The sequence below is a fragment of the Pinus tabuliformis genome, chromosome 7 (assembly GCF_031772625.1).
Source record: "Pinus tabuliformis cultivar Carrire ecotype Pingquan chromosome 7, CPIR1, whole genome shotgun sequence".
In the NCBI taxonomy this organism is placed as follows: domain Eukaryota; kingdom Viridiplantae; phylum Streptophyta; class Pinopsida; order Pinales; family Pinaceae; genus Pinus; species Pinus tabuliformis.
This window is the reverse complement of record NC_142293.1, coordinates 896,432,791-896,449,946: the sequence shown is the minus strand read 5'-3', so window position 1 is coordinate 896,449,946 and position 17,156 is coordinate 896,432,791.

The following is a 17,156-nucleotide window of genomic DNA, read 5'->3' as shown; positions in this document are numbered from 1 at the left end:
GTTTAATTCGAAAACATCTTTGCCGAGGCTTCTAAGAAGTCACACCAAATCATAAATAATGGTAAGGCTCCTTGTTGCTAAAAAGTTGGGCTCAAGAAAGGTCCTGGATGCCTAAAGAAAATTAGAAGCTCGTTACTTACATACTGTAGCACAACCATGGAAGCTAGAGGGCTCTACCCCACAAAGTTGGGTGCTGAGATAAGAAAGAGCTGGAGATTACATTGGGCTAACTATCTAAGACCAAATATCAAGGGGAAAAATTCAGCCTGCATGAAGAGAAGACTATTATTCAACTTCATGCTTTACTGGGAAATAGGTGGTTTGCTAGTGCTACTCACCTTCCCAAACAAACAGACAACAAAATAACAATGGAAAGGGATAAGCAAAAGGTGGACCTTAAACTCATTCAAAACAGTACTCACTGTCATGCTATTTTCTTGAAAAGAAAAGATAGTTATTAATTTGAGGCTCTTGTGATCTATATTATGTCTGGTGTTGTCTTCAAGAGTCATTGCATACAAATTTTTGGAATCAATGTTCTGAACCATTTTCATGGTTCATGAACCACGAAAGATGATTTGAAACATCTATTTGAAAAAATTGTATGCGGTAACTCGAGAAAACAACACCACAACCAAAAATAAGTCATTAAAAATAAATATTGGAGCTTTCTACTGAACTTGCCCTCATCATTTACTTCAAAATCAACAAGATTTACCCGTTTTCAAGTCCCAAACAAATTGTCTTCTTCAACCAGTTTCAATCTCAATTGGTGGTTGTTTTTTTTATTTCTTTCTTAGTATTTGTTTTATTTGAAATAAATGTTGTGAAAGTATACACGCTTGTCAAACTGAATTTCTCTAAGGTCAAATCTGTTACAGGGATAATATATCATGTCACGTTCAAAAAATGTCTTAAAAAATTAGCTTGTGATTTATTCCATAATGAAGTGGTCAATTACCATTTTGAAAAGCCCATGCTTATTTTGACTATTTTTGTTTTTTTGAGTGGCCTGGCTTATTTTGACTAAAAATAGCTTGTGATTTATTGCATAATGAAGCACTCAATTAGCATTTTGAAAAGCCGAGGCTTATTTTTACTATTTTTTTTTTTTTTTTCAGGGGCCTCACTTATTTTGACTAGAAATAGCTTGTGATTTATTGCATAATGAAGAGCTCAATTACCATTTTGAAAAGCCCAAGCTTATTTTTACTATTTTTGTTTTTTTGAGTGCCCTCACTTATTTTGACTAATTTTGTATTTTGAGTTTTTTACTAAATGTTTTGAAATCAACTTCATTTTTAGTGTAGTGATTTCTCTTTAAAAAAAATAATTATATAGTTATTAAGTTCAATTTCTCTTACAATAAAAATAATTATTGAAGATGTTACATACTCATCTTTATTTAAGATACCTAATTAGATTGTCAACCACTTCTAATATAATTGTATTTGGAAGATTCAACTTGTACTAAGTACATGAATAGAATAAGTGATGGTATTGTCTAGGGCAATGTTTAATAGGAAGGATTTCTTTGTGTAATTGGTTGGATTGTATATTCCCTCTATGATGTGGACAATAATGTGAATCTAATTTTTTAAAATGAAGAAATCATAGGCTCATATTTAAGATATTATGAAAATGATTAGTTAACAATGTTCATATGCAGATGATGAGTTGATTACCTCATAGATATATTGCAAAGTTTACCTCATAGATTGCAGAGTTTGCTTAGTCTTGACATTTTTGACCCTCATGGTTTTAGAAATAACGTGTTCGAAATATGTGTAATGGATATCAAATTAGTTGAAAGGATACACAAATATTTTAAATAATATTTAGCTAGCATTACTGGATTTATTAAGTAGTTCAAGTAGTTAAGTAGTTCAAGTAGTTCACAGTTGGTTGAAAGTGCACTTATAGGGATTAAAGTTATCTTGGTATAAATAAAGAATTTAGTAAATAAAATATGTAGTGAGTAAATAAAGATGTGTGTGCCCATCTGTAAATAAAATATTTGGTGAAAATAAGTTATTAAGAAATAGTTAAACATGTAATTATATGTTTAATAAATTTGACATATGTAGTAGATTATTGGATTTAAATAAATTATAAAAAGGGATAGTAGTTAAATTCTTGATATTTAAAAAAAATAACTCTATCTCATTTACTTGCAGTTGAGAATCCTCATCATCTTAACTATATGGCTTTCTTTAGTTTCTTTCACATGTCAAAATTTATGTACATAATCAAAATTATTAACTCCCAAAGGCTAAAAAACTTTATAAAATCTTAAAAATATGGTTGTATACTAGGTGGAAACACAAATGCTAACTTAGGAAGAAACAAAACACTCTAAGAGGGAGATTAAAGGAAGTGGAGACATGGTGAAACACATATGTTGAGAAGAAACAAGGCACTCTCATAGGGAGATTAAAGGAAGCTGAGATGAAGGAACAGTTGTAAGAGAATTTCTAGATAAAGTGAAGTCGACACTCACAAATTTAAGTAGAACGTAAAATGAAAGGCATGAAAAATGTCAAAACATCATTAAATTTTCATTTGACGAGCAGAGTACACTCACAAATTTAAGTAGAACATAAAATAAAAGGTATGAAAAATGTCAAAACGTCATCAAATTTTCGTTTGACGAGAAAAAAGGATTTGAAATTCCAGACCTAGATGACATAGGTTCAAATTAACCTGTTTTGTTTGGCTAGCCATGGTATATATGTCCATGATAATTGATTTCGTATTTTTCTTTGCATATCATATTATTTTTCACATTATTAACCAAAATGAAATAGTTAAACTTTTAACAATGAAAATTTTAGGGTCTTATAACATGATGGAAAGTTGTATAGTTAAACGATAGAGTTTAAATTCATAAAAGTAATCTGAAGTAATCTGTTTCTGAAAAGATTTCCGCAAGTCGCGTCATAATTTTGTATGGCTTGATTTTGGTCTTCTAGATTTGTTTTCACCATTTCGTTTATTCATATTCATCACAAATCTTCAAGTTCAAGGAAATGTAATTTTAAAATTTGAACAAAAGCCTTGCAAATCATGGTAGAATAATGATAACTTTAAATACAGAAAATTGATATTTTCAAAAGCTCAACAAAAAAATATTACAAAATATAAATTTGTAACATTGTATTATACATAAATAATTGTAAAATTTAATGGTAGATAAATTTTCTTGTTTAAACAATTACACAAAAAGATAAGGAATACATTACTCAATAAAAGCATGGATAATGAGTCAAAATGATAATATAAATGGAGTTTTTAACTCCATACTTATATTAATTATGAATTTAGATCTTTTGCATTAAGCTTATAAAAAAAATAGATTAGTTTCTTTGCTTTCTTATAACTCATCACTATTATTTTGCAATATCAACTTGAGGTCATCTATTAGTACATGTACCATTATTTCATATTGATCATTAGTATCAGAAACATCCTCTAGGTTTACATTACACCAAGACGTCAATCCCTATAAATACTCTAGTGCTTTCCTAATAAGAAGATTCAAAGACTATATGCACATAAACTATTTTCTTCACTCTCTTATATGTAATCCTATTCTAGTGGATAAAAGTATATGTCCATAAGTTCCTTTTTGCAACTGAGAAATTGGCTATCTAAGAAGGAGACAAATACCCAAAATGTGGATTCAAAGAACTTTTTCTCTATACATCCTCCACCATCCATTGTGACTTCTTTGTGCCATGCGTAATAAATTTTGCATTGCAACACTAGAGAAAGTGGGGTTTCCAAGCATTGGAAAGTCAAGGAATTGTTCTTCAGTTATGATTACTTGCTGTGGTATATACATATTTTATATGGCATCAATAAATACTTGTTTATCCTCAATATCATCTATTCATGCAACTCTAGCTTCCCTATGCACATACCACTTTGGAGTAAGTGCATAAGAAATTATATGAAGAGATGTGGCTAATTTGTTAATGTCATTCCAATCAACATTTGGATTTCATTAAAAAAACACCAAAGACGGGTTCCTTTGGCACATGAATGACCTGATATGTCTATTAATGTTGTAAATTGACATATATTTACCCATGGTTAGGGAAAAAAAATGGAAATACATGAAAAAAACATGTTGAATACTATTTTTTCATGTATTTTCAATACTTTTTGATGTGGATGTAGTTGTTGGATGTGGAATTTAATTCTACATCCAACAATTGCATACTCTTGACAAGGGAAATTTTTAAGAATGGAAAATTATCTTGAAGTTTAAAAACATTGGGGAATCGAACTAGTCCCTAATATGCAAACTATAAAATGTTTATTGATATATTTGTAAAATTATTCAAATTTATAATGATTTTGCATATACTCTCTATATAATGTTGACGATTTTTAAGGTAAAATAAATTTATATTGTAAAATTTGGGCGAATTATTTTTATAAAAAATGAAAATTGGCGAATCTCTTTTTTGGACAAAACAAAGAAAATTAGCCCACCTATGAATATTTTCCCTTGAAATTTTCCATGCTCTTGGCATTTGACTAAACCTACAAAGAGATAAGCCGAAAATAGAATAAAAAAAGTAATTTCCTTTTCTTTTTCTTAAAAATTTCAGAAGTCTTATTTTATAATCGTAGCTATTATTTATTATCTTCCTTCGGAGGCCCTTTTTAGACCTCAAAATTCCCCTAATGAACACCATTATCATCAATATCAATAGTATAGATATGTAGATTTCATCTTGATTCTAACTTGGTCATTAGAATCTTTATGTTTTCTATTGGGAAACAATATTTTTTAAGTAGTTGTATAATTTTGTTAGGTTTCATTTATTAAAAGGTGGCAAAATAATTTCCTTTTTAATTAGAAATTTTTAATTTTGTGATTTATTATGTGGGTTATTAAATAATAAGTTACATATATTATGGGTTGAAACAATTGGAAACACTGCTAGTTCTTTGAGGATGTGTCCTAGTACCCCGATTATAACACTCCTTCCATACCTTCATTAGTTTTTCGTTGGTATGTTTGAAATTGATTTAGCATTGTTGACCTTGGCTAACTATTGCCAATCATGGTTGACCACAGATGGCCATGGTCAGCCATGGTAACATGTTTTGAATATTTTGACCATGGTCGACCATTTATTATGATAGATTATAATTGATAACGGTTGGCAATGGTTGTAAATGTTTGATCATGGTTAATGATGGTTGACTATGGTTGGGCATCATGACCATGGTTTGACCATGTTAACCATGGGTGAACATGGTTGGGCATCATGACCATGGTTTGACCATGTTGACCATGGGTGAACATGGTTGAACATATTTGGTGAGGGAGAAGCAGAACCATGCTAGAGGAGGGAAAAATGTTGATAGCCCAGGAAAAAAAGAGGAGGGTTGGAACCAGGGTTGGAATTTGATGGGAAAAATGTCCGTTACAAGGAATTTTTCCTATATTTGACATTTAAAAATTTTGCATAACCTTCTTCCGTGATGTGTTCTAAAGTTTAAAGAACGTATTTTTGATGGTTTATTATTTTATGAAAATGCTATTAATACTCTATATCAAGTTGTGTTCCATTTGCATTGGGGCCTGTCATGGTGTCAAATGTGGAAACTATTCTACCTTAGCAATGGCCTAATTATATGATAGAGAGGAATTGTGGAGGGCATAAACTAAAGGCAAACAACTTTCACATCTTTCAACAACCACTTTCCATCAATTGTACCTTTACCAATGGCCATCAATTGCTTATTTTGATATCTACATCCTCGAGTAGTGAACTCCTCCAAATGCCATTATCATCCATTATTGTTTCGATGGTAGATGGATTCCACAAATATCCATCCATTTGGATTCTACAGATGTCCATCTCTAGATTTGAATGCAAATAGTACCTACAACATTTTAATGCATTCTGATGCTCTTATTCAAAATTCTAATAGATATGCTCATTTGCTGGTGCTTCAACACTTCTTTGACATCCCGTGTTTCTCATTGAAGTTGACACAAGCAGAAACGAGGCAAACCATTTCAACTAAAAACGGTTCATGTCAATAAGGAACAGGTTCTATGCTCTAGCTTGTCCTCGTACTAAACTATTTTCATGCTTTTTTCTTTTGGATCAAACCAAGGGTACCTTGTCAAGGTTTTGATACTTATTGAACCCATTGCTAATTTTAGAGCCATTACTAGGAGCTAATAAAAAAAGAGACCCTTGTTCTATGACTTCATAGTTAAGGCAATCTCCATATTCATATCAATTTATTTCATTGAATTTATCTCTTTAATATTATCATATGTAAACCCATTTGTATAAGAGATTTGGAATCAATAATGTTAACTTTTATGCAGAACATCAAGGGTAATGATGCGGATCTCCACATTGTGTAATGTGTTTTCTCCTCTTGTTATTATTCATCATCTTCTCATCTATTGATGTTAGCTTAGGAGGTAAAATACTCATTCTAAATCCCACATTTATTAAAGGAAATGTTTTATGTTAATTTAGTTTGTATTTGCCAGTGGATCGTATTGGGATTCCTTTGGGTTTCAATCTATGAATATCTCTAATAGTCTTCACTTTTAACATTGAATGCGTCCAAATTGTGGTGGTTGATTGGCTCCTGATTTCTTTAAAAAAATTAACCATGTTTTCTTCATAGTTGTGTTGGCATTATGATTCTGGTATGGCTCTATGTTACAGGTGTTGTACTTGATGGCAACTCTCTTAAGTGGCAATGCTCTGTTCAGGCTCTCAAAATATGTTGGAAAATAAGAGGTACGCAGGTACACCGTACAAAAGCTGTGGACCCGCAGGAATATCATAGATAAAGTGCGTACATACCCGCAGGTTACCCGTTCATGAGGTGCGGACCCCAGTTCACTCACTTCAAGGCAGAGAAGCGCGCTCACGTGGGGTTTCTTATGTTTGGCCGCCGTTCTTGATTCTATGGTTTTGGCCCGTGGTATAGGATCTAATTTAGCCCCGGTTTGGATCCCTTGTATTGGTTATTGATGGTTTTGTCCCATGGTGTGGATAAGGGCTTGAATATAAATAGAGAAGGAGATCACTTGGCCAAAGTATCTTTGCAAATTGTATATCTTAAGATCTGAAATATTGGGTTATCGGTTTAAAAGCTTGATCTATAAAAGGGAAGTTGAAAGTGAATCTATGAAGTGTGATCTCTCGGGCGCATGATCAGATCTGGGCATCTGACTATCTGTGGCACACTGGTGGACTGCCAATTCGGCCCTAATCAGAGGTTCGCAGGTGATTAACGGTGCAAGTGCGGGGGTACGCACAGCAGAAGAAGGCGCAGTGCGTGGGTACGCACAGCAGAAGAAGAAACAGTGCGTGGGTACGCAGCGCAATAGAGGTTCAGGTGCGGAAGAACAGTAAAGGTACGCGGCGTGGCAGAGGTTCAGGTGCAGAGGCACAGTGAAAGTACGCAACGCTACAGAAGCCGCAGGTGCGTAGATACGCGACGCGATAGCATCTGAAGGTGCGTGGCCACAGTAGTAGTACGCAACATGATTGAAGAAACAGTGCGTGGGTACGCGGTGCAGTGGAAGGCTCTCTGCGAGGATACGCAGAGACGCAGAAGGTGAAGTGTGAAGCCACGCAGTCCAGATAAAGAAAAATTGTGTATCTGTCCTAAAGCATTTGTTGATCATCTTCTATTTATTGCTGCAGAGTTCTGGGTTTATATTTCTGGTACTATCTTTCTGTTTACAGCATTCTGAGAAGTTGGGTAATTCTTGGACTTTGGGTAATTTGCATGTACTTGATGATTATTTGATATTCCTTGATCCAGTTTGAAAATTTATGAAAAGTGGTCCTCGAAAGAAAAGAAGTAGGGGGTTGTAGCTCCCTTCCAGGAGAGACTGGAAAACGAGAGAGAGTTGTAGCTCTCTACAGGTTGCAGCCTGCGTACTGGTAAAGGACTGCACCAGTACAAAATCATTGTAAAAGGAGTTTCTAATTGAAAGAAGATAGAGACATATTGCAGCAGGTGGTTTTCACCCACATTGGGTTTCCACCTTATATCTGGTGTTCCTTGATGTGACTATCTATTTTTCTTGTTCATGCTCATTGTTTTATGGTACTGACATACAAGAATAATTCAAAGTATAAATAAGGAAGATTTATTAAAAGTAACTTGATAATACTGATTCACCCCCCCTCTCAGTATTATTTCCAACAATTGGTATCAGAGCAGGTCCTTCAGAGAAGCTTGATCGCTTGAAGGAAGATCATTCATCATGAGCAACTACGAGAGGGAAGCATCAATTAGGCCACCAATTTTTGATGGGACAAACTTCAATTATTGGAAGGTAAGAGTTACTGCCTATCTTCAATCTCTTGGTACAGAAGTTTGGGATATCATAGATACAGGCTACACTTTTCCTTCAGCTACTCCTACAGATCCGGCCGAGAAGAAGAAATATGAAACAAATGCTAAAGCAGTCAATACTCTGCTGGGATGCTTATCTCAAACAAAATTCGTGAAGGTCATGCAATATAAATCCGCAAAGGAAATATGGGACAAGATTGTCTTGAGCTACGAAGGAGATGAACAGGTAAAGCGTGCTAAACTTCAAACCCTCAGGATTCAGTATGCGAATCTCAGAATGTATAATGATGAAAGTGTGGCTAACTATTTCCTTCGGGTAGACGAGATTGTTAATTGCATGAAAAACTTGGGTGATGAAATAAAAGAGGCTATTGTGGTTGAAAAAGTTTTAAGATCATTGTCCCCCAAGTTTGAATCTAAAGTGTCTGCAATAGAAGAAAAGGAAAATCTACGAACTCTTACTATGTCTCAGCTACACGGAATTCTAACCGCTTATGAAATGAGAAAAGGAGGTCCATCAGACAGGAGAGAAGCTGCTTTCAAGGCTTCAGGCAAAGGAGACTACTATGAAGCAAGTCACGCGCCAGAAGAAGAAGAAGAATCAAATTTTGTCAGAAATCTTCAACGGGGTACTGGAAGGTTCAGAGGTAAGTTACCTTTTAAATGTTTTGCTTGTGGAAGAGTAGGTAATTATGCTGCGAAATGTCCTCATAAGGATAAGATTGACAAAGGAAAGGAACCTGCTAGATGGAACAAGAAACAGAATGCAAAAAGCTACTACACTCATGAAGATAGTGATGGTCTATCAAATAGTGATGAAGATGAACGAGGTAATGACTATAAACTTTTAATGGCATTTGAAGATGATGATTACATGGATGCTATAGATGTGGATAGCCTTTATGAAGAAATTTCTAGACTCAAGAGATGTATAGAAGAAAAGAATATGATCATTGATACTCTACAATTTCAAATTGATGAAAAGGAAAAATATCTTGAAAAATTAGAAGGTGAAATTGTTGGTCTTAGAAAAGAGATTGAGAAAACAAAGGCTATTAATCTTAAGTTTGTCAAAGGATCTGAAACTCTGGATGAGATCATCAATGTACAATGTTCTCCACTAAACAAGACAGGTCTGGGGTATAATGGAGAAACTTCTCAAGCATCCACCTCAAATAGTTATCTTGATGCAGCAAGAAGGAATGAGCAAAAGCACAATGGAGATCACCAGGTAAAGCAGGGATGAATTATATCAAGAACAAACAAAGACTATCAGGTAAACCAGGGGCAATCCATCCTAAGGATGAACAAAAGCTACAACCAGCCACAGGTAAAATCCTCTCAATTTGCTTCAAGAATGGATGACAATAGAAATTACAATCATTTGGCCGGAAGATTTGATAACCGCAGAAGTTTCTTCAATGGACAATGCTTCTCTTGCCATACCTTTGGTCACAAAGCAGCTCAATGTGTTGCATATAAAACAATCATGACTAGAGAAGCTCAAAAACAAAGAAGTATGACCGGGATTACAAAAGGGACCTATAACAACTTTTCGGCTCTTGAAAATGAAGTTGAATGTTCTATTTGCAATAACTTTGGTCATGAAGATTCTGAATGCAGGAGCAGGTTTCAGCAGACAAAGGAACAAGCCTCAAGCACCAAAACATGGAGAATAAAGGAACCACAAATAGAAAGATGTGGGATAGCATTTTATGCAGAGGGACAGGAAAATCTATGGTACATTGATAGTGGATGTTCGAAGCATATGACAGGTGATAAAGAAAAACTTGAATCATATTCTGCTTTAGAAAAGGGAAAGAAAGTTTCTTTTGGAAATGATACTCCTGCAGCTATAAAAGGAAAAGGCACTGCTCAGTTAAAAGAAAAGGTCAAAGCTGGAAATGTTTTGTATGTTGATGGATTGAAGCATAATCTTCTGAGTGTCAGCCAGATGTGTGATCAAGGAACCGAGGTGATATTTAGATCAAATGGATGTCTTGTTCGTGATCTTGATACAGGTAAAACAGTGATCAAAGGTGAAAGAACTCCAAATAATCTATACATATTTGAAGAAGGACAACAACAATGCTATCTAAGCAAGGATGATGAACACTGGTTATGGCATCGGAGGTTGGGGCATCTAAGATTTTCACAAATAAGGAAAGCATGCAAATATCAGGCAGTTCGCGGTCTTCCAGATATCAAAATTCCAGACAACACCATATGCAAATCATGTCAGTTTGGAAAGCAAACCAGAACTAACTTTCCGGAGAAGGAAGGATCAGCTAGCATGCCTCTTGAGCTAGTACATACAGGTATATGTGGTCCATTCAGGAAAAGGACACCTCGAGGAGAAGAATACTTGATATTATTCATTGACGATTTCTCCAGGTTTGTCTGGTTAGGACTTATGAAGCACAAAGATGAAGCATTCGAAAAATTCAAATCCTTTAAAGCCTTGGTTGAAAATGAATCAGGATACAAAATTAAGTGCCTCAGATCCGACAGAGGTGGGGAGTTTACCTCAAATGAATTTTTCGATTTCTGTGAAGAACATGGGATAAGAAGAGAATTCTCTACAGCTAGAACTCCTCAGCAAAATGGAGTGGTGGAAAGAATGAACAGAACAGTCCAACAAATGGCTCGTGCTATGCTTGATGAGTCTGGAACTCCCGCAACTTTCTGGGGTGAAGCTGCATATGCTGCGGTTGTTATTCTCAACAAAACAAATGTCCGGGTGAACAGCACTCAAACCCCTCATGAGCTCTGGTATGGTGAGACTCCTTCGGTAAAGCACTTCAAAATCTTTGGGAGCAAATGCTATATTAAGAATACTGATGAGCAACTTGGCAAACTTGAACCTAGAGCAGATGAAGGCATTCTTCTTGGTTATTCTCCACACAGCAAAGCATACAAGTGCTACAATAAAAGACTTGGAAGAATTGTTGACAGCATTGATGTAGTGGTTGATGAGAAGGGATACATTCCTAGGCAAGTAAATCATGAAGATATCGAAGAAGATGAAGACTACCCTCAAAGACAGAATGATGAAGAAGAAGAACCTCAAGAAGAACCAGAGGAGCAGATAAGGATAGAAGAGAAGACTCCATCCAGATATGTTCAGAAGAATCATCCAGAATCTCATATTTTGGGGCAGAAAGAAGCAGGTGTACAAACAAGAAGAACAATTGCAGAAGCTTCAAGCTATTTGGCATTACTCTCTTCCACTGAACCACAAAATGTGAAAGAGGCATGCAAAGATGAATGTTAGGTCAAAGCAATGGATGAAGAACTTGAGCAGATTGAAAAGAACAACACTTGGGAGCTGGTTCCTAGACCAAAGGATAAGAATGTTACAGGGACAAAATAGGTCTTCAAAAATAAATTGAATGAAAATGGAGAAGTAATTAGAAACAAGGCCAGACTTGTTTGTAAAGGGTATGCGCAGCAAGAAGGAATAGATTTTGAAGAAACTTTTGCTCCTGTTGCAAGACTTGAGGCCATCCGAATGTTCCTTGCTCTCTCAAGCTTTCAAAACTTCAAAGTATTTCAAATGGACGTGAAATCAGCCTTTCTGAATGGAGACTTGGAAGAAGAAGTATACATTGAGCAGCCAGATGGTTTCATTCTTGGAAATGATCCAAATCTTGTATGCAGATTGAAAAAGGCTCTCTATGCTCTCAAACAAGCTCCAAGGACTTGGTACTATCGTTTGGACAAATATCTTCATCAACAAGGTTTTTCAAAAGGATCAACAGATAGCAATCTTTATATAAAAGTTGAAAACGACAAATTGCTAATACTTGTTGTGTATGTAGATGACATTATCTTTGGCAGCAATGAAGAAGCTATGAGTCAAAGCTTTGCCTTGGTAATGCAGAAAGAATTCGAAATGTCCTTGCTGGGAGAACTGACATATTTTCTTGGTTTGCAAATCCAACAAAAAGAAGGAGGGATCTTTTTGTCTCGAACCAAGTATCTCAAGCAGATTTTGAAGAAATATGGCATGGAAGATGCAAAACCAGTATGTACACCCATGGTCACAGGATGTAGCCTCAGTGCAAATGATGAATCAGCAGCAGTGCATCAACCAACCTACAGATCTATGATTGGAAGTCTACTTTATTTGACAGGTACCCGACCAGACATAATGCATGTAGTAGGAATAGTTGGAAGATTTCAGGCAAATCCAAAGGAAACTCATCTTCAGGCAGTAAAGAGAATCTTCAAATATCTTCAAGGAACTCAAAACTATGGCTTATGGTATCCTAGAGATACAGATCTCACACTTCATGCTTATACGGATGCAGATTGGGCCGGAAGCGTGGATGACAGGAAGAGCACAAGTGGTGGTGCATTCTTTATGGGTTCCAGATTAGTATCTTGGTTCAGCAAGAAACAGAGTTCGATTGCCTTGTCTATAGCTGAAGCAGAATATGTTGCTGCTGCATCTTGCTGCACTCAACTCCTTTGGATGATGCAGACCTTGCAGGATTTTCAAATCACTTGTATACCACCCATCTCCATCTTATGTGATAATACAAGTGCAATCAGCATTTCAAAGAACCCAGTCATGCATTCAAAGACCAAGCACATACCGATCAAGTATCATTTTATCCGGGAACAAGTACTTGAACAAAAGGTCAAGTTGGAGTATGTTCCTTCTAAGGAACAAGTTGCTGATATACTCACCAAACCATTGCCCAGGGAGACCTTTGAATACCTCAGGCAAAAGCTGGGGGTTGTTGATGCATCATCTTGTTGTTGAATCTCTTCTGATGGTTGGTTGTACACAAGGCTCATCTGGGGTATATGCGTACATGTGCTGGGTTGCGGATTGATCGAAGATCGAATGGCACAGGTTCAGGGGGAGCATATAATGCATTGTTGGCATTATGGAGGAAGTACAGAAGGAGATCATGGATGCTGGTCTGAATATTGCTGCAATATGTCTCTATCTCTTTCATGGTCATTTATGGTGTTTGGTGGATTATGGTTCTTCTTTGCAGATCTGGTTTATAGTCAGGGGGAGCATGTTCTTAGGGGGAGCATAACCCTTTGCCCTTGATGTCAAAGGGGGAGAATGACGTTGAAGATCTTGAAGTTGCCATCAAGTCCAAAGGGGGAGATTGTTGGCATTATGATTCTGGTATGGCTCTATGTTACAGGTGTTGTACTTGATGGCAACTCTCTTAAGTGGCAATGCTCTGTTCAGGCTCTCAAAATATGTTGGAAAATAAGAGGTACGCAGGTACACCGTACAAAAGCTGCGGACCCGCAGGAATATCATAGATAAAGTGCGTACATACCCGCAGGTTACCTGTTCATGAGGTGCGGACCCCAGTTCACTCACTTCAAGGCAGAGAAGCGCGCTCACGTGGGGTTTCTTATGTTTGGCCGCCGTTCTTGATTCTATGGTTTTGGCCCGTGGTATAGGATCTAATTTAGCCCCGGTTTGGATCCCTTGTATTGGTTATTGATGGTTTTGTCCCATGGTGTGGATAAGGGCTTGACTATAAATAGAGAAGGAGATCACTTGGCCAAAGTATCTTTGCAAATTGTATATCTTAAGATCTGAAATATTGGGTTATCGGTTTAAAAGCTTGATCTATAAAAGGAAAGTTGAAAGTGAATCTATGAAGTGTGATCTCTCGGGCACATGATCAGATCTGGGCATCTGACTATCTGTGGCACACTGGTGGACTGCCAATTCGGCCCTAATCGGAGGTTCGCAGGTGATTAACGGTGCAAGTGCGGGGGTACGCACAGTAGAAGAAGGCGCAGTGCGTGGGTACGCACAGCAGAAGAAGAAACGGTGCGTGGGTATGCAGCGCGATAGAGGTTCAGGTGCGGAAGAACAGTAAAGGTACGCAGCGTGGCAGAGGTTCAGGTGCAGAGGCAGAGTGAAAGTACGCGGCGCTACAGAAGCCGCAGGTGCGTAGATACACGACGCGATAACATCTGATGGTGCGTGGCCACAGTAGTAGTACGCAGCGTGATTGAAGAAACAGTGCGTGGGTACGCGGTGCAGTGGAAGGCTCTCTGCGAGGATACGCAGAGACGCAGAAGGTGAAGTGCGAAGCCACGCAGTCCAGATAAAGAAAAATTGTGTATCTGTCCTAAAAAATTTGTTGATCATCTTCTATTTATTGCTGCAGAGTTCTGGGTTTATATTTCTGGTACTATCTTTCTGTTTACAACATTCTGAGAAGTTGGGTAATTCTTGGAGTTTGGGTAATTTGCATGTACTTGATGATTATTTGATATTCTTGGATCCAGTTTGAAAATTTATGAAAAGTGGTCCTTGAAAGAAAAGAAGTAGTGGGTTGTAGCTCCCTTCTAGGAGAGACTGGAAAACGAGAGAGAGTTGTAGCTCTCTACAGGTTGCAGCCTGCGTACTGGTAAAGGACTGCACCAGTACAAAATCATTGTAAAAGGAGTTTCTAATTGAAAGAAGATAGAGACATATTGCAGCAGGTGGTTTTCACCCACATTGGGTTTCCACCTTATATCTGGTGTTCCTTGATGTGACTATCTATTTTTCTTGTTCATGCTCATTGTTTTATGGTACTGACATACAAGAATAATTCAAAGTATAAATAAGGAAGATTTATTAAAAAGAACTTGATAATATTGATTCATCCCCCCTCTCAGTATTATTTGCAACAAGTTGTAACACCCCGCAATAATCACTCATGAATTTTATTATTTAATTGCGATTGAAAAGTTAAAGGCATAGAAAATATAGTTTCATGTAAACATTTATATTTTGTTTCTAAATGAAAAAGAAATTATTTTTGTTGTTAACATGCTTGAGAATGTGTCAAGGGTTGTCAGGTGGAACTTAGCTCCTCACTATTAGGGAAACAATTAGAATTGGTTATGACCAAGAAGGAGGTAGAAATAAAAGAAAGAAAAAAATATCCTTTTGTGATCATTATTAAACTGAATAAGCAAAGACATACCAAGAAAGAAAAAAAAGAGATTGTTGGAGATAAATGTCATGAAATTGGATATGTGTGAGAAATCTATGGGAGAGAAAAATAATGATTCATAAGTATATCTAGTGGGAGAGAAAGACTGGTTTGAACGTAATATAAATAAAACAAGACATTGCCTAAGGGTTCAAGATGAAATACCTTGTAAAGATTCCTTGATTTTTTTCCCTGACGGGGAATGGAGTTCGAGGGTAGCTAGTTGTGGAAGCTAGCTTACGATTGGGAGGACCATGAGAACCCTTTACACATTCCTAGCAAGACATTAAATAAGTATCTTGGTCAATTTAAGTTACTATTTAATGACTTTGAATCAGGAAACGGGGTAAATAATTCAATTAGTATTTGTGGATCTACTGTGAAATCTATAGATTAAGAATGGATATAGGATGTATACTTTCTAACCTATAACAAGTCCATTGGTAACTACAAGCTTGAAGGATATTTATGGTGGAAAATGTAAAAGATCGTATTAGAAAATTTGAAACATGTGGATGCAGGTAATTATTACTAAAAATGGATATTGTTTCTTATTATTAACCTTGTAACTCTAGTCTCTAGTCAATCTTGAAAATAATGAGGGTGGTGTGGCTGAAGAAAAATTGTTTCAAAGAAAACAAAAGTGTATACAGAAAAATTGTAAGTCTATAAGAGAGGAATAATAAAGATTTAGCCTACATTAGTTACCATTGGGAAGTGCTAGAAAATTTGAATCTCTACCTACTTAGTTGGATAACAATCATGGAATCTAATTAAATATGTCTCAGGAAGAGCAAGGGAGGTCCCATGACAGGTCCCACGAGGTCCTCTAGACTAATTACAGTAACATAGGGTAATATGTAAATACATGTATATAAAATATTGCATCTTTACTCAAATATATTCATATATCTATGAGGTAGAAAAAGAACAAATAAACATTGGTAAAAGAAAGGGAATTTATAGAGGAAACAATTCTTTTTCACTGCTCGAAACTATAGTGAAAATTTCATTATTTTATTGGTAAGAAATTTGTAGAAGGAAACTATCTTTCTTTAACAAAAAAGGAATATTCTAATATACATCAAAATGAACTATAATAGCAAGATTAATTATGCTTTTTAACCTACTTCTAAATAAAACATTGGTATGCATGTAACATATGGAGAATATATGTAGAAGAGTGTTCCTCTACGAAGAGTGAAATAATACATTCAATAAATTGAAGAGTTGCTACCCAAATAACCAAGCATTTTTAAAAGAAAAATCATGTATATATAGCCTCTAAGAATGTTAGTCTTGCAACCAATACTAGGCCAAGGCAAGGCCAAACAATATACTTCATAAATATTGTATATGTATTTTCTAACAAAGACAAGAAGAGAGAATACATGAGGCATATGACTAAATAGAAATAAAAATTACATTACAACATCTTTCGAAAAAATTAAAAAGGACACTAGGGACAGTTGGCGATGACATCAAATAGAATTGGACTCTATATATATATATATATATATAGATATAGAGAGAGAGAGAGAGAGAGAGAGAGAGAGAGAGAGAGAGAGAGAGAGAGGGGGGGAGGTGGAGGGGGAGAGAGGGAGGGAGGGAGGGGAGAGTGGGGGGATATATATAGGGGGATATATAGGGAGGGATATAGGGAGAGAGGAGAGAGAGAGAGGGGGGAGAGAGAGGGGGGGAGGGAGGGAGAGAGGGAGGGAGAGAGAGAGAGGGAGGGAGAGGAGAGAGAGAGAGAGAGAGAGAGAGAGAGAGGGGGAGAGAGGGGGAGAGGGGGGAGGGAGAGAGAGAGGA